Source organism: Adiantum capillus-veneris, chromosome 13 (genome assembly GCF_014529385.1).
Source record: "Adiantum capillus-veneris isolate H3 chromosome 13, ASM1452938v2, whole genome shotgun sequence".
In the NCBI taxonomy this organism is placed as follows: Eukaryota; Viridiplantae; Streptophyta; class Polypodiopsida; order Polypodiales; family Pteridaceae; genus Adiantum; species Adiantum capillus-veneris.
In genome coordinates, this window is record NC_140943.1 from 78,086,583 (window position 1) to 78,110,017 (window position 23,435).

The window sequence follows — 23,435 nt, forward strand, 5'->3', positions numbered from 1 at the left end:
ATGCCCTTGAGTTCCAAAAGGGTCTCTCTCTCTCTCTCTCTCTCTCTCTCTCTCTCTCTCTCTCTCTCTCTCTCTCTCTCTCTCTCTCTCTCTCTCTCTCTCTCTATCCCTAGTTATCTATCTATTTATCTATCTTTGTGTTTTTTATCTGCATGTGTATCTATCTATCTATTTATGTATCTATCTATCAAATTATCTATCCATCTATCTATCTATCTATCTATCTATCTATTAATGTATTTATCTATATCTATTTGTCTGTCTGTCTGTTTATCCTCCATCTATCTATGTACAATATATATATATATATATATCCCCTATCTCTATCTTGTTTGTTCACTCTCTTTTCTTTATTTTGATTTCATAGTCTGTGTTCCTTGGGGATTTCAAAGAACACAAGCTTATGGTTGAACTTACACAAATTCATATCAAATACAAAATAATAGCATGCCATTGCATTATTGATGGCAAAGGTAGAACGAAGTGTTTGCACAATGCCAAGAGGGGATTCATGTGTGTGCTTGCAAACATGAGGGAATATGATTGCTCTATCTTTCTTGGATTAGGTTTGAGTGTATTCTTTAAAAATCTGAAGCCTGCCAAATATATTGAGATAAACTCTGAGTGCTCACTCATGAACTAAATGTTTGTTCAATGCCAAAGGAGGCTCATATCTATGCCTGCAACACAAGGAAATATGATTGCTCTATCTTGCTTAGATTAGTCTTGAGTATGGGATTCTTCTAAGAATTTAAAGCTTGCCACCATTTTGAGATAAACTTTAAGTTCTCATACAATAGAAAATGAATCAAACCTGACTTTTGAGATTAGATGGCTTACTAGATCTACATGCAGGCACATTGCAAAGGTATACTTGCTACCAAAAAATCAATTTACTTAATCAATTCACTTATGAGCACCAAAAATTTGGCAGGAAGCACAATACCCATACAATATTAGATGAAACAAAAATTGATCACAAGCACAACATCATATAGTTGAAGATTAACTAGAGTGGACAAAAATGTAATGAAACAAGAGTTCTTTCTATTCAAGTATTTTCATTACAAAGTTTGTAGCTTGGCTACAATAACAGCTTGGGATGTTATGTTCTGGATCAAATACATTGAATGGAATATAGACTGAGGCAATTTCTATGCTCTTAGCAAGGCTTGTCTCATCATTGATAACTCCATGGACCTCCATATCCACAAGTATACACACCAAACAAAGACTGTTTAGAATGATCTTCTGATTGGAGAAGTTGCACTTTCCACTTGACACCAAACCAAGTTGATCCCAAGCATCCACTGCAATAACATCCTATAATACGACAAATATGGTGTTAGCTACTATAGTTTAAATTAATATACATTGTTGAGTTATATAGATTAATTCTTATCTATAGCATGCACAACCATAAAGGTACCTGAGAGGCATTCAAGCGGTTTCTTTGCAAGTAAGTTGGATAAAAAAAATACGTTCACAAATACCGTTGTCAAAAAATATGGACACATGCAAATTAAAGAGGACATATCCATAAGATGACTTAGCATTAGACTTACAATGAGGTGAAAATTGGTTTGAATCTCTTTGCAAGTGGATCTCAGCTACACTATACACATGTTGAGTGATGGCCACCATTCTAGATTTTGTTTTGAAAGCCATCAGTCTTCACTTCCAATGGCGTTCCAATAGGCCTCGACATTGTACTCCATGAGGAACAACACTGAATGGTTGCATGTAGACCCATGAGCCTTGCTAAATACCTGTGGGATCCATTCCACCTTCGAGCTCTTTGTGTTGTGCAGTATGACCTTTTGTATCTCAAACTTGGGCCGTCTATGTGTGGTATGGGTGGACATTCTTGGGAAGAGGTCGGGTGGCCACACAACAAGAGAGATTGGGAAGGGGGAGGGGGGTGAGGGTTGGAGAGAAGGATAGTGAGGTCTACACAGTACAGAGAGAATGAAGGGGAGAAAGGGAGAGATAGAGAGGATGGAGAGTGAGCTTTTGGCTATGGTGGGATAGTGATGAGCTTTGGGCTATGGTGGGCTGCATTGTGGAGAATGGAGGGGTGAGGGGAGGGAGAGCTAGAGAGGATGCAGAGTGAGCATTTGACTATGGTGGGGTTGACTATAGAGAGAGGGGGAGAGGGAGGGGGGACAGCTGAATGAGCTTTGGGCTATGGTGGGTTGCACAGCACAGAGAGAATGGAGGGGGGAGAGGAGGGAGAGCTAGACAAGATGGAGAGTGAGCTTTTGGCTATGGTGGGGTTGAGTGCACAGAGAGAGTGAGGGGAGGGGAGGGGGCAGGGAGAAGATTGTGGGAGAGAGAGAGAGAGAGGGAATTTGGAGAGAAAATGTGACTTTTTGATGTTTGGTTATGTTTTGGGCAATTTTGGAGGAGAAATGGTCATTTCTTAGACTTTTCAAACATTTCAATTTTTTAGGGTTTTTTGACCTGCGCAATTTTTCTTTTGGGGCCCCTTTTTGTCAAGGGTCCCTCTCTAGTCTTTATGACACCTCTTTCCCACTTTTTACCCCCCCCCCCCCCCCAAGTCCACCTCCCCTTTCTCTCTAGGAATCAAGCATTGAAGAGGGGGACAAATAGGCTGCCCCCCTATCTCTCCTTAGGCTATAGGTGATATCCCAAGAGCCCTCTCATTGGTCCTCCACTAACCCTTTCCTAATCAAAAGGGCCCTTGGAGAGTCCATATTTTTCCTAATGAAAATTTGATCTTTTTCCCACCTCTAAAGGATTCATCTCTTGCTATTCAGACCCCAACTTATACATAAAACACCAAGGTAGCAGTTTTGTGATTCTTACTCTTTGTCTGGATGATACCATCCTTGTTTCCAATGATTTGACATTTCTTCAGCAAGTGAAAAAGTTATTATCTTCTGCATTTGATATGGTGGATCTTAGAGAGATTCACTCATGTCTTGGCATTCAGATCCAACGGAACCGTACAAAAGGTATTTTATTCCTTTGTTAGTCAAATTTTATTGTAGATACGATTCAAAAATTTGGTATGGAATCCGCACATTCGGCCCAACACGCCTTGTCTTGCGAACTCTATGAAGAACACTTCTGACAATGGCGGTCAACTTGTCACAAATCAACCTAACTATGCTAACTTGATTGGATGTCTTCAGTTTGTTGGCATGAATACTCGTCTTGATATTTTGTTTGTTGCTAATTATCTTGGACAACATCTTGCACGTCCTTCTCTTAAGCATTGGTCTGCTGCAAAATGTGTATTGAAATACTTGAAAGGCACTACAGATTTTGGTTTGGTCTATCAACGCCAACTCACATCGGATTCTATGCAATCTCTTTCTCTTTTGGGTTACACAGATGCATATTGGGCAAGCTCATATTTATCTATGCGATCTACTCGTGGAAATTACTTCTTTACAAATGGTTGTCTTGTTTCTAAGACCATCAAGAAACAACAATGTGTTGCAGTTTCTACAAGTGAGTCAAAATATGTTGCGGCATCACTTCCAGCTCATGAGATGATCTGGCTTCGACAAACGCTGGTTGATATTGGTCACTCTCCTCTTTCTAGAACACCCTTGCGGTGTGACAACCAAAGTACTATTAGTCTTGCAAAAGACTATGTTCAACATAATAAGTCAAAGCACATTGTTGTCCATTATCATTATGTCAGGTATGAAGTACACAAAGGAACCATTATGGTTGAACATTGTCCATGTGACCAGATGATTGTACACATTCTTACCAAATTCCTCAACGAGTCACATTTCATCCTCTTGTGCTCGGAGCTTGGAGTTGCTTCCACCTCACTCTTTCTAGATTAGCTTCTCTACTATTGTGATAGCTTTGTACAAATGACATTGTAATCCTATAGGTACTATGCACTATGCACACTCCACATTTTCACAGTGTGATCTCTGAGTCACTTGTATATTTTTACATAGATACACAATTCACTTTCACATCATCATCGTTGTTTCATATTTTCACATTGTATAGGGGCTTGGGTTTTTCCCTTGAACTCCCCAAGGGTTTTTTCATCCAAATTTAGAGACCTTTGTTTGAGTGGGGGTGTTGGAGCTATATATGGCTCACTCTACTCAACTTGGTCTCACCTACATATTTGTATCTTGTCCTCAATATGAATCAATCTTTTGGAGCGTACATGGTATGTCTTTTGTCTCGTCTCTCTCTCTTTCCCTCTACATCTCAACACTTGGTAGCTTTGGCTTAAAAATAGCTCTCATGATCGTGCAACTGGTAATCCCTTTTTGAACACGAGAATATTGAGTTTGTCCCTGATCTTTGGCCCACTGGACTATTGCATGCAAAATCGTCCAAGATGGAGGTAACTGCTTTCTAGCGCTATCGTTTGCAACCATTTTCTCTTAAAATGGTGAACAGTGTCAAAGAGTGCACGTGCAAATCTTAAAGATCATTAAATTGGCGTGCTTACCCTACGGCTTGAGCCATTTCATGATCAACACGCCTTCACCTTCCACTTTCACAATTTTAGTCTCACCAATGAATGAAGGCTCCAACTTGGATTTTAAGACTTAAATTAGGCTCACATAATTTTGGTTTCACCGTCTCATAAAGAGTAATGTTGAGCTCAACATGAAGGAGCAGCATGTTTCCAACACTTGCTAATTATCACCACCACAAGTTGGTGGTGCATGCATCACCATGATTCAAAGGTTATCAAGTCCTTACCACTCAAAAAAGTGTAAATAAGTTGTGTACAATGCTTTAAAGTGATTCTTTTGCTAAATTGTGTGTTTCTCAAAGTACTTACAATGGCATCCATATTCTCACTTTTGCTCAACAATGATGTATGAAGATTAATCACATTTTTAGTAATCTTATGGACAAGTGTTTGTTGTTGTCTCAGAGCATACATATATGGCTCAAATGATGACCACTCTATGTATGGAAGATCCTCGAGGGTGAACTTACAAATGGGTGATGCACAAATATTATAATTAAAACATTGATTATTAAAAATAGTGTTCACTTTGTGAGGTGAAAATTTTTCAAAGAGCGAGAGAGAGTTGTTGTGCCAATCGTGCAAAAATAAGATCATGGCTACTACCATCGTCTAAAGGAATGGTGATACTTTCACCGTTGACTGTGCCTTGAACTTTAAACAAAGTGTGAGGTGTCATAAAAATGTAATATCTAACCAACCCAAATGATTTTGTCATATTAAACTGATCATCTAATGTGGGAGAATAAATGGGAACAAGGGTTAAGATATAGTCATGTGCTTATAGATCATTCTCGCCACGGGGCCAATGGTAAAGGGGCCCAAATGAGAGATGGTCCATCAACGAACAAGGTTAACCAATGGAGCATAAGACCTTAGGGCTAGATTCATTTGAAGACCTCCAATAATTAGTGTAAAAGTCCTTTACCTTAGGTAAGCTAGGGCTGAGCTTGAGGTGGGAACCCGGCCCAAGCTTAAGGTGCTTGAGGTGCTTGTCGTGCTTGATGACTAAGGTGCTTGAGGTGCGTGCTCACTAAGGTGCTTGAGGTGTTTGATGGCTGAGATGCTTGAGATGCTTTCAGAGGTGCTGGATGATTGAGATTCTTGAGGTGGCACAAAAGTCAAAGCTAATCCCTAAAAGGAGGGGGCGAGCCCTACAAGAGGGGGGATGAGAGAGCACACACACATGAAATCACACAAGGCATGCTTGGTACAAACAAAGTAAAAGGGACACTTGTCAAGTTCCTCCTCACGTTGCCCTAATGGTGTGCCTAAAGCCTATTGGTCCTCTCTCTCAAAGGGGAAAGGGACACTTGTGAAGTTCCTCATCATGTTGCCCTCATGGTGTGCAAGAAGAAAGAGGCTACAGGTTGCCCTCATGATGATAAGTGAGGAACTAATTCTTTCTCCTATGAAATGTTCTCCTGTAGTCAAACCCTCATTCCCTGCTAGCTCTCTCCACCTTCTGTTTGAGGTTTTGGGATAGTTAAAAATTTCCTCAAAGTTCATATTATGCTCGTGATGCATGAAGCTTTCCATCTTCATAGCATCAGCTAGGTCACAAGGAACACAAAGATTGTATTGTAACAAGTCTCTCTTGATGGGAGAAATCATAATACAAATGCCTATTGGAGGGGGGATCAGCTCCACATAAATCCATTCCTCAATTGTTGTCATGTTCTCTAAATTCTTTCTCTTGCAAAAGTATTGTTTAGTCCAAGTTAACTCATTAGGAAGAGGATGGGGTGTAGGAGGTCCTTTTTATTTTCCATGAGCTTATGGAGGTGATTAAGATTTTGACAAATAGGTGTACTCCATGTGTGCAAGAATGGTGGGTGTGTAAGAGATGTGTAAGAGTGGTCAAAGAATGCACTTTTCCCCCCAAAAAGGAGGTGGACCATTTTATGATCGTTGGCCTTCCATACCTCCCACATATGATCTTTGATTTGAGCGGAGATCAGAGATCTGCAATCTACACATTGAGCTCTTTCCATAGATATGCTACCTGATATGATATTAGCCGCTAGAATTTAAATTTCATTTTGGGGGGAAACATTGAATTCAAATAAACTAGCCGTTTTGCATGTTTGAATTCAGAAGTTGTCCTTTGATTACTTTCTTAATACTACAGGTTTGACTTCCTTAAACTGCTAAATAAAGAGGCCCTCCTATACCCCATTCTCTTCCTAATGTAGATGCTATGTTTACGTTGCTACCATCAATTTTGTTCACCCGCTATGCTCACAAAGTAATTTCACAAAAGTACTCTCTCTAATTTCCGCTACTCTTAAGTTAATAGGCCAATGCCATTACATTGGTATCGGAGCATTTGGTTTCTCTTTTCTTTCTTAATAAGAGAGGTCCTTAAGTAGCCTATAAATGGTTGATGTTGTTAATTATATTAGGGTAAGTGGAACTGGGATCTATTATCGGTTTTGTTGAGCCCACTATGTGGGATATGGTGGACACCTCAAGAGCTTTGGATTTAAGAATGAAGTCTTATTATTCTTGCCTATGGATTTACCATTATTGAGCCATAAGAAGTCCAAAAGGAGCTACCCCTCGGCAACTCTGCTATGCTAGACCTACTCCACTACTCTCTATAATGAACCACTTTCAGCCGTGGGTGTAGATACTCAAGAGCCAATTTTCAAAGGCTAAGAGGAGTGGCAAAACTAAGGTTTTGAATTGCCAAAGCATACACTAAGTACGTACACAAATTTTGTTAACATGGATGACAATAACCAAGAGAGTAGAATTAGCATTGATAGCTTTGATTTTGCACATGAAGGTGCTATGATGATGCCCCCATGTTTGTGAATGATCTCGTAACTAGGTTGCATCAAGCTATGGGCAACCTTGCTTTGCAAGCCGAAGCTACTCAAAAACTTCACGCTTATGGGATTTCCCTTTCTCTCCAAGAGGAGAGCGATCTTAGGAGGCCTCTTGAAGAGACCCCCAAAAGAAGACTCTCTCCCATAGAAGAGGAGAAATTCAAAGAGCAAGAAAGTAATGAAATTTTTAGTTCCTCTGAAGATGTGTCTCCACGAAGACGGCGGTCTAGACAATTCACCACTCCTCCCAAGAGGAAAAAACAAACACAAAGTCCTTCTGCTTCTCACTCCAAAGGTGAAGAGAGGAAACAAAGGAAGAAAAAGGCAAGAAAGAGGTCACCCTCTTCTGCTTCTTCTTCACCTTCCTCCTCTTCCGATGAAAGCTATGGCTATTCTCCTAGAGAATATAGGAGGGGAGGACATTTCAAATCATATCCTGCATGGTGAAGGTCACAAAAGCTAAAGAAGTTCAAGGAGGGACGAAAGAGTATCTCTTTTCTCACCTATGATGGCACAGTTGGTGCTATCGACAAAGTGTTGGATTCATCCAACAATTTGATGCAGCCTTTGGAGACGAGGGCTTCACAGAATCCTCCAAGCTACACCATGCAGCTATGCACTTCCAAAAATCAGCTCCTCAATGGTGTGCTAGCCTTTGTGGCAATGGTGAAGCCCCAAAGACATGGAAAACTCTACAAGTTTCCATCATGAAGCGATTCCTTGCAAGCGATGCAAAGGACAAAGTGCTTACCGAATGGTGCATCTTGAAGCTTCTCTCTCATGAGTCTATCCACAAGTATGTAGACAAGTATTGCGATTTACATCTCAAGGCTACTATATTTCAAACGATAGACTTTGGCAAGCAAAAACAATAATTTGTGGGGATTACCTAAAGAGATGTCCAAATAATTCAACTCTCAACGGCTTGGTTCTATCACCGAAGTAATCCATCACACCATGGTTTCTTCACGCATCAATTTCCATCAATAGGCTAGACGGAATGTCAAGACCATGGAAAACAAAGACAAAAATGATCCGAAGGGAAAACCAATGCTCAAAATTCTTCCCAAGGCACTTCCAACAACAACAACAACAATCGGTCCAAGGAGAAGGGAGTTTAGAAAGGTAAAAATAAACTCTCTTATGAAGAGCTTGAAGCTTTTTGCAACAACCATAAGTGTTTCAAGTGCGGGGAGCAAGGACATGGCTATCGTTCTTTCTCCAAGAAGAATGCTCGGAATGAGACTCCTACGGCTTCCACCATCGAAGCTCCAAAAGAGGATGTTCATTGCAAAGGATCATCACTTTCCTATGCTTGGGGAAAGGTAAGAGAGCATGATGCCTTCACCTTGTTTGACCCTGGATCTACTCACAACTTCATATCAATGGAGCTGGCCACCAAGTAGGGCATTCAAGATTTTGAGATGGGAGATATGGTAATGGATGACACACCTTTCAAGGGATAGCAAGCCTCCATTACTCCCTTGATTGGGAAGTTGATGCTTCATTTCCAAATCTATGTCAACAAAGAAAACTTTTTTATCTTTCCTCTCCAACATGAGGATGTTATCCTAGGGGCGCAATGGTTTGATTGCATGGCTACCAATATGATTTTCCTTGAAAGGAGAATCTACTTCACCTATAGGGGAAAGAACATGTATATAGATGCTAGTGAGTGTGGTCGCACTATTTCACTTGTAGATCCTCTTGCTTTTGATAAATCAATGAAGAGCTCAGTTTCTGCGTACATGATTTTTGTCAAAGAGTCTCTAGAAGATCCTAATGTTTCATCAAATGTAAATGGCAGGAATCAAGAAGAGTTAGACTTGTCTAATTTTCTAAAAGGATTCCAAGATGTGTTCATCAATGATATCCCTATGGACTTACCTCCAAAACGAGGGGATGATGACCATCGCATTGAGCTCCTTCCAAGAAGCTCACCGCCTAACAAGCCTTCTTATCGAGTCTCACAAGCTCAACAAGAGGAGATCATGAGGCAAGGACACGAATTGGTAGACAAAGGGATGGTGAGGCCTAGTTCCTCTCCCTTTTGTTATTCAGCCCTTTTAGTGCAAAAGAAAGATGATACATACCGTGCGTGTGTGGACTATCAAGCACTAAACCATATCACTAGCAAAAACAGAGTTCCTGTGCCTCGGGTAGAAGATCTGTTTGATAAGCTAGAACTCCCTAACTACCTCAATAGGACTGACCTTAAAAGTGTCTATCATCAAATAAGGATAGTGGATGAAGATATTCTAAAGACAACGTTTCACACTACGTTTGGTCTTTATGAATATCTAGTCATGCCTATTGGCTTGACTAATGCACCAGCTACGTTGAATTGTCTAATGGAGAAAAGTTTTAGACCTTATCAATTCACTGGAGTGTTCTTTGATGATATCATCATCTACTCCAAGTCTTTGGAGGAAGAGGAGGAACATCTCTGAGTGATTTTTCAAGCATTGAGGGAGAACAAGCTTTTTCTCAACCAAAAGAAAAGAAAACTTTTCCTTCCAGAGATTCAAAACCTAGGTCATATTATCTCTCAAGATGGTATCCACATGGATCCATCAAAGTTAGAGGTAACAAAAGCATGGCCTAATCCAAGGAATCTACATGAGCTAAGAAGCTTTATTGATATGTGTGCTTACTATAGACGTTTCATAGCAAACTTTTCTCAAATAGCAGGACCACTACATGACTTAACTAAGAAGAACGTTAAGTATGTACGGACTGCTAAGGATAGAAATGCTTTTGATAAGCTCAAAGAAAATCTTACCTCCTAAACAATCCTCATGTTTTTGGATCTCAGAAAGCCATTTGAGGTCCAAGTGATGCTTGTGGTGATTGCCTTGAAGCAGTTTTGCTTCAAGAAGGGCATGCCATAACATACGAGAGGCGAAGGCTCAATACCGATGAATTCTCTAGACGGTCCCTCGCCCGCCATGATCCAAAATCCCATTTTTAGGGGTTTTTTGGCGATTTCTCCCTCTCTGGGTGTCAGATTGAGTCAAGTAGGTAGACGTTTTTTAGCTTTTTGGACGTTCCGAATGCATTGGTGGTGTCAAAACCTTCAAATTCCAACACCAATTGATAGTTTTGTGATTTTTTTTAAATTTCAATGATAACGAAAGCCATATTAAATGAGTGTCGCCTACCTCGTGAAAAAGACATTTACATTGAATGAAAAGGCGGCCGTTTTCAAGGACGACTGACACCTTTTTTATGTTTTTCTTAATATCAAATTATTTTTTCTATGCAACGTAGGCTCTTCTTTCATTGGAGGAGCGCTTTTTCCTCTCTCTTCTAAAAGGCCCTCCAAAAGACCTCCAAAATCTCCTAATGCACCAAGTGAACCAATTATTGAAGACCCTCCCGAAGTTGAAGACCAAGAAGAGGTGCTACAACCCGATGCTATCGTTCGGCATGAAGACAAGGTACTATGACATGGTAAGATTATCCAATGGTATCTTATTAAGTTCAAAACTTATCCTTTTGAAGATGCTAGATGGATGCAAGGAATATAGCTTAAGGATAGTATGAACCTTGTTAATGCTTACAATGCTACATTAGAGTAAGAAAATGTACAAAATTCTTTTAAATGACCTATGTTTTTGTCTTAGAAGACTAGTTCTATTTTTTATTGTGCACAAATTTAAATAGTTTGCATGCTTACAATGCTACATTAGAGTAAGAAAATGTACAAATTTCTTTTAAATGACCCATGTTTTTGTCTTATAAGACTAGATCATGTTTTTGTCTTATAAGACTAGATCTATTTTTTACTGTGCACAAAATTAACACAGTATGCATGCTTAGAATCATGTTTGTGATGACGATGTCTCTCAAACACGAAGTAGAATTTGTCACTCTACTTTGGGAGAATGAAATGGACTAAAGAGCAGACATGCTTTCGCTAGCTACGTCTCCCAAGCACCAAATGCTTACGCTTTTGCTAGCTACGTCTCCCAAGCACCAAATGCTTTCGCTTTTGCTAGCTACGTCTCCCAAGCACCAAATGGATTAGTCATCCATCTTGGAAAGATGTCGTAGGGTAAAAAGGGATCCTCTACCCGCTAAGTAAGATTGACTAATGACTAAGGCTTTATCTCTTCTACGTCATAGTCGAGGACGACTATGATTTTAAGAGAGAGGTAATGTCATAAAGTATAATATCTAACCAACCCAAATTATTTTCGCATATTAAACTGATCATTTAATGTGGGAGAATAAACGGGAACAAGGGTTAAGATATAGACATGTTCTTATAGATCTATCTCAACACGGGGCCAATCGTAAAGGGGCCCAAATGAGAGATGGTCTATCAAAGAGCAAGGTGAACCAATGGAGCATAAGACCTTAGGGTTAGCTTCATTGAAGACCTCCAATAATTAGTGTAAAAGTCCTTTGACCTTAGGGAAGCTAGGGCTAAGCTTTAGGTGGGAACCCAGCCCAAGCTTAAGGTGCTTGAGGTGCTTATAGTGCTTGATGACTAAGGTGCTTAAGGTGCCTAATGAATGATATGCTTGATGATTGAGATGCTTCAGGTGGCCCAAAAGTCAGAGCTAGTCCCTACCAAGAGGGGGGGAGCCCTACAACAGGGGGATGAGAGAAAACACACACACACTCACACAAGACATGCTTGGTACAAATAAGGCAAAAGGTACATGTTCCTCCTCATGTTGCCCTCATGGTGTGCCTGAAGCCTATTGGTTGGCCACCCAAGGTTTACAATGATAAATTAGAATATTTAATTAATTGTTTCTACATTTATCAAGTCCTCTCTCTTAAAGGGAAAAGGGGGACACTTGTCCCAAGGCTACCCTTGTTACTTGATTTACCTCTTGCTTGTGATTTGCTAGGCCTGGAGGGGTCCAATGAGATTCAAACATGAGGAGCTACAAGGGGGGGTTCAACCAAGGAAGCTAGGGGCTTGCTTAAGGGTATACTCTCCCACACACACTCACACACACTTTCATTGTGTGAAGTGCAAAGTGCAAGAGCTCCCTCTCCTTCTTCAATCAAGTAGAGAGGTTGAGAGCCTACACCAACACTCTTGGATATGGAATGCAAATCCAACCAAGAGCCATGCTTCAAAATGATTAATCTTTCCATCTTCTCCATCTTCATTAATATGCTATTATACATGCCAAGCAAGAAGAGTGATGATAAGTGAGGAAGTAATTCTTTCTGCTCTGAAATGTTTCTTCTTCCTCTTCCCTACCCTCATTCCCTGCTAGCTCTCTCCACCTTTGAAAATGTTTGACGTCTTGGGACTGAGGCTTGGGATAGTTAATGCTTTCCTCAAAGTTCATATTATGCTCGTGATGCATGAAGCTTTCCATCTTCATTGCATCACCTAGGTCACAAGGAACACAAATATTGTATTGTAACAAGTCTCTCTTGATGGGAGAAATCATAATACAAATATCTATTGGAGGGGGAACCGGATCCACATAAATCCGGTCCTCAATTGTTGTCATGTTCTCTAAATTCTATCACTTGCAAAAGTATTGTCCATGCCAAGTTAACTAAATGCTATGTTTATGTTGCTACCATCAATTATGTTCACTCGATATGCTCATAAAGTAATTTCACAAAAGTACTCTCTCTAATTTTCTCTACTCTCAAGTTAATAGGCCAATTCCATTACATGAGGAGATATAGAAGAATCTGAAGATGGGTTGTCATCGTGATCATACTCAGGATCATATCCCTCACCATAATTTCTTCCACTTAGTTGTCGTCGGGATTACCATCTTCGATGAGGTTAATAGTAGCACCGTTGGGGCGGTTATTGTTGAAGGGTGAAAGCATGTTAACATGTTACACTTTTTCATGTCTCGGACAATGCTAGCTAGCACAATTTTGACATATGCTAACTAGTTCAATAACATGAGCTACAAATCCAAGATCTATGACGTATGATATATCGGTAGAAAGCTCTTGAAACAAGGAATCCAAGTACAAACTCTGACAAATTTTGATATAAATTATAAAAATTTTACTGGACACCCAACTTTTTAAAAATGTGCTAATTTGAAAATGCTAACTAGCACAAAAAGCACGACACGTTATCATGCTTTCACCCTAAAGGGTTTTGGCTTGAATTTTGGGTGACTCCATTGTATTGAATATAGCTCTTAGCAGGACCTTTTGGGTACCTGACCATGTTAAATTAAATACCACTGGTGTCGTGCCTTAGTTTTATATCGTGTGGGAAAAAATTGAGGTAAAATAAACTTTTTTGAATGCATGCCAGGTACGTGGTCTTTTACTATGCTGTTTGGTGGTGTTCCACTATAATGTAGCGCTATTGGTGACATGATGTGATGCACACTTTACCGTTCCATGTTTGAGAAAGTATTCATTCTAAAAATAGTCATCTAATTGACTAACCCATACTAGAACCGTGCTAACATCTTTAGTGCAATCAAAATCCTTGAAAGTGAAGGCTAATTTGCTAAAAACAAATTGCTTGGGTGCCGATGCAGATTCCTTGTGTGCAAAGTGCAATAATTTATCTTTAACCTCTTGCCTTTGCATACGTTCAAAAGTGAGAGATTATTGTAGATTGGCAAGCTACTTAGCAATTGTGGGTGCCTGTGGAAGGTGTGCCATAATTGCGTGCTCTTTTTTTTTCTCCTTTTTTTTCTTGTAAAGGGTGTAAGTGTATATGTATACGATGTAAAGGGTGTAAGTGTATATGTATACGATGGTATGCATAATAACGCTTAAGAATTAAAAGAAAAGGAGATAACAAAAATAAAAAAAAACTTAGTTGTACGATCCTGGGTGACGTCCAATCCAAAAGTATGATACATCCAGTTTTGTTTAAATGCCATCATCCAATCTCTTGCATCCCAAAAAAAAATGATGATAATAACAATCGGCAAGATGATGATAAGCACAGAAGAACCTTAATGTTCAAAGAAAATGATTGGGTCTTACTCAAGTTTCCTAAGGCTCGATTAAGGCAAACGACGGGCAAAAATCCTACGGGCCATCAAAAGTATTATGCTAAACTAGAAAAAAGATACTATGGTCCTTTCCAAATCTTAAAGCCCATCAATGAGACGGCTTATCAACTCAAGTTGCCCAACCATTGGCTCATACCTTTCATGTAAGCCTACTTAAGCCCTACAAAGGAGAGCCACCAACTGAACCAATTATTGAAGACCCTCCCGAAGTTGAAGACCTAGAAGAGGTGCTACAACCCGAAGCTATCCTTCGGCATGAAGATAAGGTACTACGACATGGTAAGATTATCCCCGATGGTATCTTATTAAGTTCAAAAAATATCCTTTTGAAGATACTAGATGGATGCAAGGAATTCAACTTAAGGATAATATGAACCTTGTCAATGATTACAATGCCACATTAGAGTAAGAAAATGTACAAATTTCTTTTAAATGACTCATGTTTTTGTCTTATAAGACTAGTCCTCTTTTTAATTGTGCACAAATTTAACTAGTATGCATGCTTAGAATCATGTTTGTAATGACGACGTCTCTCAAACACCAAGTATACTTTGTCACTCTACTTTGGGAGAATGAAATGGCCTAAATAGCAGACATGCTCGCGGCAGCTATGTCTCCTAAGCACCAAATGGATTAGTCATCCATCTTGGAAACATGTTGTAGGGTAAAAAGGGATCCTCTACCCACTAAGTGAAATTGACTAATGACTAAGGCTTTATCTCTTCTACCTCATAGTTGAGGATGACTATGATTTCAAGAGAGAGGTAATGTCATAAAATCTAATATCTACTAGCTAACCAACCCAAATGATTTTCTCATATTAAATTGATCACTTAATGTGGGAGAATAAACGGGAACAAGTGTTAAGATATAGACATGTGGTTATAGATCTATCTCAACACGGGGCCAATGGTAAAGGGGCCCAAATGAGAGATGGTCTATCAAATAGCAAGGCTAACAAATGGAGCATAAGACCTTAGGGTTAGCTTCATTGAAGACCTCCAATAATGTGTGTAAAAGTTCTTTGACCTTAGGTAAGCTAGGGCTGAGCTTGAGGTACGAGAACCCGACCCAGCTTGAGATGCTTGTCCTACATGTGATGCTTGATGACTAAGGTGCTTGAGGTGCTTGATGATTCAGGTGCTTGAGATGCTTGAGGTGCTTCACATGCTTGAGATGCTAGGGTTGCAGTTGAGGTGAGAACCCAGCCCAAGTTTAAAGTGCTTAAGAGCCAAGCTTGTGGTGGGAACTGGGCCTATGCATGAGGGGCTTGAGGTGTCAAAAAGTCAAAGATTCAATCCCTACAAGGAGGGGCGATCCCTACATGAGGGGGGATGAGAGATAACACCCACACACTCACACAAGGCATGCATGGTACAAAGAAAGCAAAAGGGACACTTGTCAAGTTCCTCCTCATGTTGCCCTCATGGTGTGCCTGAAGCCTATTGGTTGGCCACCCAAGGGGTCCAATAATAAATTAGGAGATTTAATTAATTTATTTTAGCATTTATCTAGCCTCTCTCTCAAAGGGGAAAGGGGGACACTTGTCTCAAGGCTACCCTTGCTGCTTGTAATGCCTCCTGCTTATGATTGGCTAGGCCTAGAGGGGTCCAATGAGCTTCAAGCATGAGCTACAAGTGGGGGTCGACCCAAGCAATCTAGGGGGTTGCTTAGGGGGTATACTCACACCCCCACACTCACAAACACTCTCATTGTGTGCTATGCAAAGTGCAAGAGCTCCCTCTTCTTCTCCAAGCAAGTAGAGGTTGAGAGCCTACACCAACACTCTTGGCTATGGAGTGCAAATCCAGCCAAGAGCCATGCTTCAATGCTTAAGCTTTCCATCTCCGTCTTGTTAATTACTATGCTATTATGTATGCTAGCAACAAGAGTTATGATAAGTGAGGAACTACTTCTTTCTCCTATGAAATGTTTCTTCTTCCTCTTCCCTACCCTCATTCCCTGCTAGCTCTCTCCGACTTCGAAGGTGTTTGAGGTCTTGGGACTGAGGCTTGGGATAGTTAAAGCTTTCTTCAATTTTATGTTATGATTGTGATGCATAAGGCTTTCCATCTTCATTGCATCACCTAGGTCACAAGGAACACAAAGATTGTATTGTAACAGGTCTCTCTTAATGGGAGAAATCATAATACAAATGCCTATTGGAGGGGGGACCGGCTCCACATAATCCGGTCCTCAATTGTTGTCATGTTCTCTAAATTCTTTCTCTTGCAAGAGTATTGTTCATGGCAAGTTCACTAATTGCTATGATTATGTTGCTATCTTCAACTATGTTCACCCGCTATGCTCACAAAGTCATTTCTCAAAAGTACTCTCATTAATTTCCGCTACTCTCAAGTTAAATAGGCCAATTCCATTACATTGGTATCAGAGCATTTGGTTTCTCTTTTCTTGCTTAAGAAGAGAGGTTCTTAAGTAGCCTATAAATGGTTGATGTTGTTAATTATATTAGGGTAAATGGAACTAGGATCTATTATCGGTTTTGTTGAGCCCACTATGTGGGGGATGGTGCACACCTCGGGAGCTTTGGACTTAATAATGGAGTCTTTTTAGACTTGCCTACGGCTTTACCATTATTGAGCCATAAGAAGTCCGAAAGTAGCTAGCCCTCGGCGACTCTGCTATGTTAGACCTACTCCTATACTCTCTATAATTAACCACTTTGAGCCGTGGGTGTAGATACTTAAGAGACGATTTTCAAAGGCTAAGAGGAGTGGCAACTAAGGTTTTGAATTGCCAAAGCATACACTAAGTACATACATAAATTTTGTTAACATGGCTGAAAATAATCAAGAGAGTAGAATGAACATTGATAGCTTTGATTTTGCACATGAAGGTGCTAATGATGATGCTCCCATGTTTGTGAATTATCTCATCACTAGGTTGCAGCAAGCTATGGGAAACTCTGCTTTGCAAGCCGAAGTTACTCAACAACTTCGTGCTTATGGAATTTCCCTTCCTCTCCAAGAGGAGAGAGAGCTTAGGAGGCCTCTTGAAGAGACCCCCAAAAGAAGACTCTCTCCCATTCGAGAGGAGGAATCCAAAGAGCAAGAAAACAATGAAAGTTTAAGTTCCTCTGAAGATGTGGCTCCATGAAGACGGCGGTCTAGACGATCACCCACTCCTCCCAAGAGGAAAAAATCAACGCATGGTCCTTCTCCTCATCACTCTGAAAGGCAAGAGAGGAAACAAAGGAAGAAAAGGGCTAGGAAGAGATCACCCTCTTCTCCTTCTTCTTCACCTTCCTCCTCTTCCGATGAAAGTTATGGCTATTCTCCTAGAGAATACAAGAGGGGAGGACATCGCAAATCATTTCCTGCATGGCGAAGGTCACAAAAGCTAAAGAAGTTCAAGGAAGGAGGAAAGAGTATCTCTTTTCTCACCTATGATGGCACCTTTGGTGCTACTGACAAAGTGTTGGCCTTCATCCAGCAATTTGATGCGGCCTTTGGAGACGAGGGCTTCACAGAGTCCTCCAAGCTACGCCATGTAGCTATGCACTTCCAAAAATCAGCTCGTCAATGGTGGGCTAGCCTTCGTGGCAATGGTGAAGCCCCAAAGACATGGAAAACTCTACGAGTTTCCATCAAGAAGCAATTCCTTGCAAGCAATGCAAAAGACAAAGTTCTTACTGAATGGCGCAGCTTGAAGCTTCTCTCTCATGAGTCTATCCACAAGTACGTAGACAGGTTTTGGGATTTACATCTCAAGGCTACTGTCTTTCAAAAGATAGACTTTGTCGAGAAAAGGCAGCAATTCTGTGCGGGACTACCTGAAGAGATGGACGAATACATCAACTCTCCCCGGCCTAGTACTATTAGCGAAGTAATCCATCACACCATGGTTGCTTCACGCATCAATTTCCATCAAGGGGCTAGACGTTATGTCAAGCCCATGTAAAACAAAGACAAAAATGATGCAAAGGGGAAAACCAATGTTCAAAATACTTCCCAAGTCACTTCCATCAACAACAACAATCGGTCCAAGGAGAAGGGAGTTTAGAAAGGTAAAAATAAACTCTCTCTTGAAGAGCTTGAAGCTTTTCGCAAGGACCATAAGTGTTTCAAGTGTGGGGAGCAAGGACATGGCTATCGTTCTTGCCCCAATAAGAATACTCGCAATGAGACTCCTAGGGCTTCCACCATCGAAGCTCCAAAACAGGATACTCATTGCAAAGGATCATCACTTTCCTATGCTCGAGGAAAGGTAAGAGAGCATGATGCCTTCATCTTGTTTGACCTTGGCTCTACTCTGAACTTTGTATCAATGGAGTTGGCCACCAAGTTGGGCATTCAAGCTTTTGAGATGGGAGATATGGTAATGGCTGAGGCAGCTTTCAAGAGACAGCAAGCCTCCGTTACTCCCTTGATTGGGAAGTTGAGGCTTCATGTCCAAAGCTATGTCGACAAAGAAGAATTCTTCATCTCTCCTCTCCAACATGAGGATGCTATCCTAGGGGCGCCATGGTTTGATCGCATGGCTGCCAACATGAAGTTTCCTGAAAGGAGAATCTACTTCACCTACAGGGGAAAGAACATGTATATAGATGCTAGTGAGCGTGGTCGCACTATTCCACTTGTGAATCCTCTTGCTTTCGATAAGTCAATGAAGAGCTCAATTTCTACGTACATGATTTTTGTCAAAGAGTCTCTAAAAGATACTAATGTTTCATCAAATGTAAATGGTAGGAATCAAGAAGAGTTAGACTTGTCTAATTTTCTAAAAGGATTCCAAGATGTGTTCATCGATGATATCCCTATGGACTTACCTCCAAAACGAGGGGATGATGACCATCGCATTGAGCTCCTTCCTGGAAGCTCACCACCTAACAAGCCTCCTTATTGAGTCTCACAAGCTCAAGAAGAGGAGATCATGAGCCAAGTACAAGAGCTGGTAGACAAAGGGATGGTGAGGCCTAGTTCGTCTCCCTTTTGTTCTCCAGTCCTTTTAGTGCAAAAGAAAGATGGTACATACTGTATGTGTGTGGACTATCGAGCACTAAACCATATCACTATCAAAAACAAGTTTCCCGTACCTCGGGTAGAAGATCTGTTTGATGAGCTACAAGGCTCTACCTACTTCAGTAGGATTGACCTTAAGAGTAGCTATCATCAAATAAGGATAGTGGATGAAGATATCCTAAAGACCGCGTTTCGCACAACATTTGTTCTTTATGAATATCTAGTCATGCCTTTTGGCTTGAATAATGCACCAACTACGTTCAATCGTCTGATGGAGAATTTTTTTAGACGTTATCGCAAATTCACTGGAGTGTTCTTTGATGATATCATCATCTACTCCAAGTCTTTGGAGGAACATAAGCAGCATCTCCAAGTGATTTTTCAAGCATTGAGGGAGAACAAGCTTTTTCTCAACCAAAAGAAAAGCGAATTCTTCCTTCAAGAGATTCAATACCTAGGTCATATTATCTCTCACGATGGTATCCGTATGGATCCATCAAAGTTAGAGGTAATAAGATCATGGCCTAATGGCCTAACCCAAGAAATCTACATGAGCTAAGAAGCTTTAATGGTATGTGCGCATACTATAGACGCTTCATAGCAAAATTCTCTCAAGTAACAGGACCACTACACGACTTAACTAAGAAGAACGTTAAGTTTGTATGGACTGCTAAGGAGAAAAATGCTTTTGAAAAGCTCAAAGAGAAGCTTACTTCCCAACCAGTCCTCGTGCTTCCGGATCTCTCAAAGCAATTTGAGGTCCAATGTGATGCTTGTGGTAATTGCCTTGGAGCAGTTTTGCTTCAAGAAGAGCATGCCATAGCATATGAGAGCCGAAGGCTCAATATTGATGAACGAGTCTTGGGCATTTATGAGAAAGAGCTTTTAGTTGTTCTACATGCCCTAGACACATGGAAGCACTACCTATTGGGGACTCCATTTAGCCTACGAACCGACCACCAAAGTCTCAAGTATTTCATGACGCAAACCAAGCTTTTCGACAAACAAATGAGGTGGGCAAATTTTCTTTCGCAATTTAATTTCCATATTGCTCACATAGCTGGTAAGCACAATCAAGTGGCCGATGCACTTTCACAACGACCAAAGTTAATGAGGTGTCTATAGGTACTCACAATGATCTATCCTCCATGATAGATGAGTATGCTACTGACCCTGACTTTAGAGACATACTGTCAGCCTTTGCTTTGGGGAAGAAAGAGGAACCATTCACCTTGCAGGATGGTTATCTTATCCACGGCAATAGGCTATGTGTTACCCATTCCCTTCGTGCGAAGGTTATGTATGAATCCCATGCTCCTCCATATGCGGGGCATAGAGGCATTCAACCTACTCTCCTAGGAGTAGAGACGTACTTCTATTGGCCTACCATGAAACTGGACATACAAGAGTATGTTTCAAAATGTGTAGTATGCCAAAAGACCAAGGATGATAGATGGAAGCAACCTGGATTACTCCAGCCATTGCCTATCCCAAATTCACCATGGGAGAGTATATCCATGGAATTCATCTTTGGATTACCCAAGTCTATCCATGGGAATACAAGAATATGGACAATAGTCGACAGGTTTAGCAAACAAGCACATTTTATTCCTGACAAAAAGACTATTAAGGCACATCAAATGGCAACTTTCTTCATATCTCAGATTTTCAAGCACCATGGATTACCCACATCCATCGTGTCAGATAGAGATCCTAGAATGACCAGTAATTTCTGGAAAGTTCTCTTTGAAAATCTAGGAACAAGAGTGAATTTCTCTTCGGCCTATCACTCACAAACGGATGGCCAAAGTGAGATAGCCAATCTTACGATACTCGATCTACTCAAGACTTATGTTACCGAAGTAGATCAACGCTCACAATGGGAAAAGTACTTACCTCTTGTAGTGTATGCCTACAATAATACTGTACATACTTCTACGGGAAAAGCACCTTTTGAGATCATTGAGGTAAGACCTAAAAGTCCCTTGCTACTCAAAGTACATGGGAAGATCTTCGCCGCCGATGAGTATAGCCGTGACCTACAAGAATCTTTTCAAAAGATTAAGGAGGCTATATCCATCTCTCAACAAAGGCAAAAAGCTGTTGCTGATAAGCACAGAAGAGCCTTAATGTTCAAAGAAAATGATTGGGTCTTACTCAAGTTTCCTGAAGCTCGATTAAGGCAAACGACGGGCAAAAATCCTACGGGCCATCAAAAGTATTATGCTAAACTAGCAAAAAGATACTATGGCCCTTTCCAAATGTTAAAGCCCATCAATGAGACGGCTTATCAACTCAAGTTGCCCAACCATTGGCTCATACACAATGCCTTTCATGTAAGCCTACTTAAGCCCTACAAAGGAGAGCCACCAACTGCTGAACCAATTATTGAAGACCCTCCCGAAGTTGAAGACCAAGAAGAGGTGCTACAACCCGAAGCTATCCTTCGGTATGAAGACAAGGTACTACGACATAATAAGATTATCCGACGGTATCTTATTAAGTTCAAAAATTATCCTTTTGAAGATGCTAGATGGATGCAAGGAATACAACTTAAGGATAATATGAACCTTGTCAATGCTTACAATGCCACATTAGAGTAAGCAAATGTACAAATTTCTTTTAAAAGACTCTTGTTTTTGTCTTATAAGACTAGTCCTCTTTTTAATTGTGCGCAAATTTACCTAGGATGCATGCTTAGAATCATGTTTGTGATGACGACGTCTCTCAAACACCAAGTAGAATTTGTCACTCTACTTTGGGAGAATGAAATGGACTAAAAAGCAGACATGCTTGCGGCAACTATGTCTCCCAAGCACCAAATGGATTATTCATCCATCTTGGAAAGATGTCGTAGGGTAAAAAGGGATCATCTACCCGCTAAGTAAAATTGACTAATGACTAAGGCTTTATCTCTTCTACCTCATAGTCGAGAACGACTATGATTTCAAGAGAGGGGTAATGTCATAAATCTAATATCTAATATCTAACCAACCCAAATGATTTTCTCATATTAAATTGATCACTTAATGTGGGAGAATAAACGGGAACAAGTGTTAAGATATAGACATGTGGTTATAGATCTCTCTCAACACGGGTCCAATGGTAAAGAGGCCCAAATGAGAGATGGTCTATCAAAGAGCAAGGCTAAAAAATGGAGCATAAGACCTAGGGTTAGCTTCATTGAAGACCTCCAATAATGTGTGTAAAAGTCCTTTGACCTTACGTAAGCTAGGGCTGAGCTTGAGGCGCGGGAATCCGACCGAGCTCGAGATGCTTGTCCTGCTTGTCATGCTTGTCATGCTTGATGACTAAGGTGCTTGAGGTGCTTGATGATTGAGGTGCTTGAGATGCTTAATGATTGAGATGCTTGAGGTGCTTCACATGCTTGAGATGCTAGTAATGCACTTGAGGTGAGAACCCAGCCCAAGCTTAAGGTGCTTAAGAGCCAAGCTGGTGGTGGGAACTGGGCCTATGCATGAGGGGCTTGAGGTGTCAAAATGTCAAAGATTCAATTCCTACAAGGAGGGGGAGAGCCCTACATGAGGGGGGATGAAAGAGAACACCCACACACTCACACAAGGCATGCATGGTATAAAGAAAGCAAAAGGGACACTTGTCAAGTTCCTCCTCATGTTGCCCTCATGGTGTGCCTGAAGCATATTGGTTGGCCACCCAAGGGGTCCAATAATAAATTAGGAGATTTAATTGATTGATTTTAGCATTTATCTAGCCTCTCTCTCAAAGGGGAAAGGGGGACACTTGTCTCAAGGCTACCCTTGCTGCTTGTAATGCCTCCTGCTTATGATTGGCTAGGCCTAGAGGGGTCCAATGAGCTTCAAGCATGAGCTACAAAGGGGGGTTGACCCAAGCAAGCTAGGGGGTTGCTTAGGGGGTATACTCACCCACACACACTCACAAACACTCTCATTGTGTGCTATGCAAAGTGCAAGAACTCCATCTCCTTCTCCAAGCAAGTAGAGGTTGAGAGCCTACACCAACACTCTTGGCTATGGAGTGCAAATCCAACCAAGAGCCATGCTTCAATGCTTAAGCTTGCCATCTCCTTCTTCTTCGTTACTATGCTATTATGTATGCTAGCAACAAGAGTTATGATAAGTGAGGAACTAATTCTTTCTCCTATGAA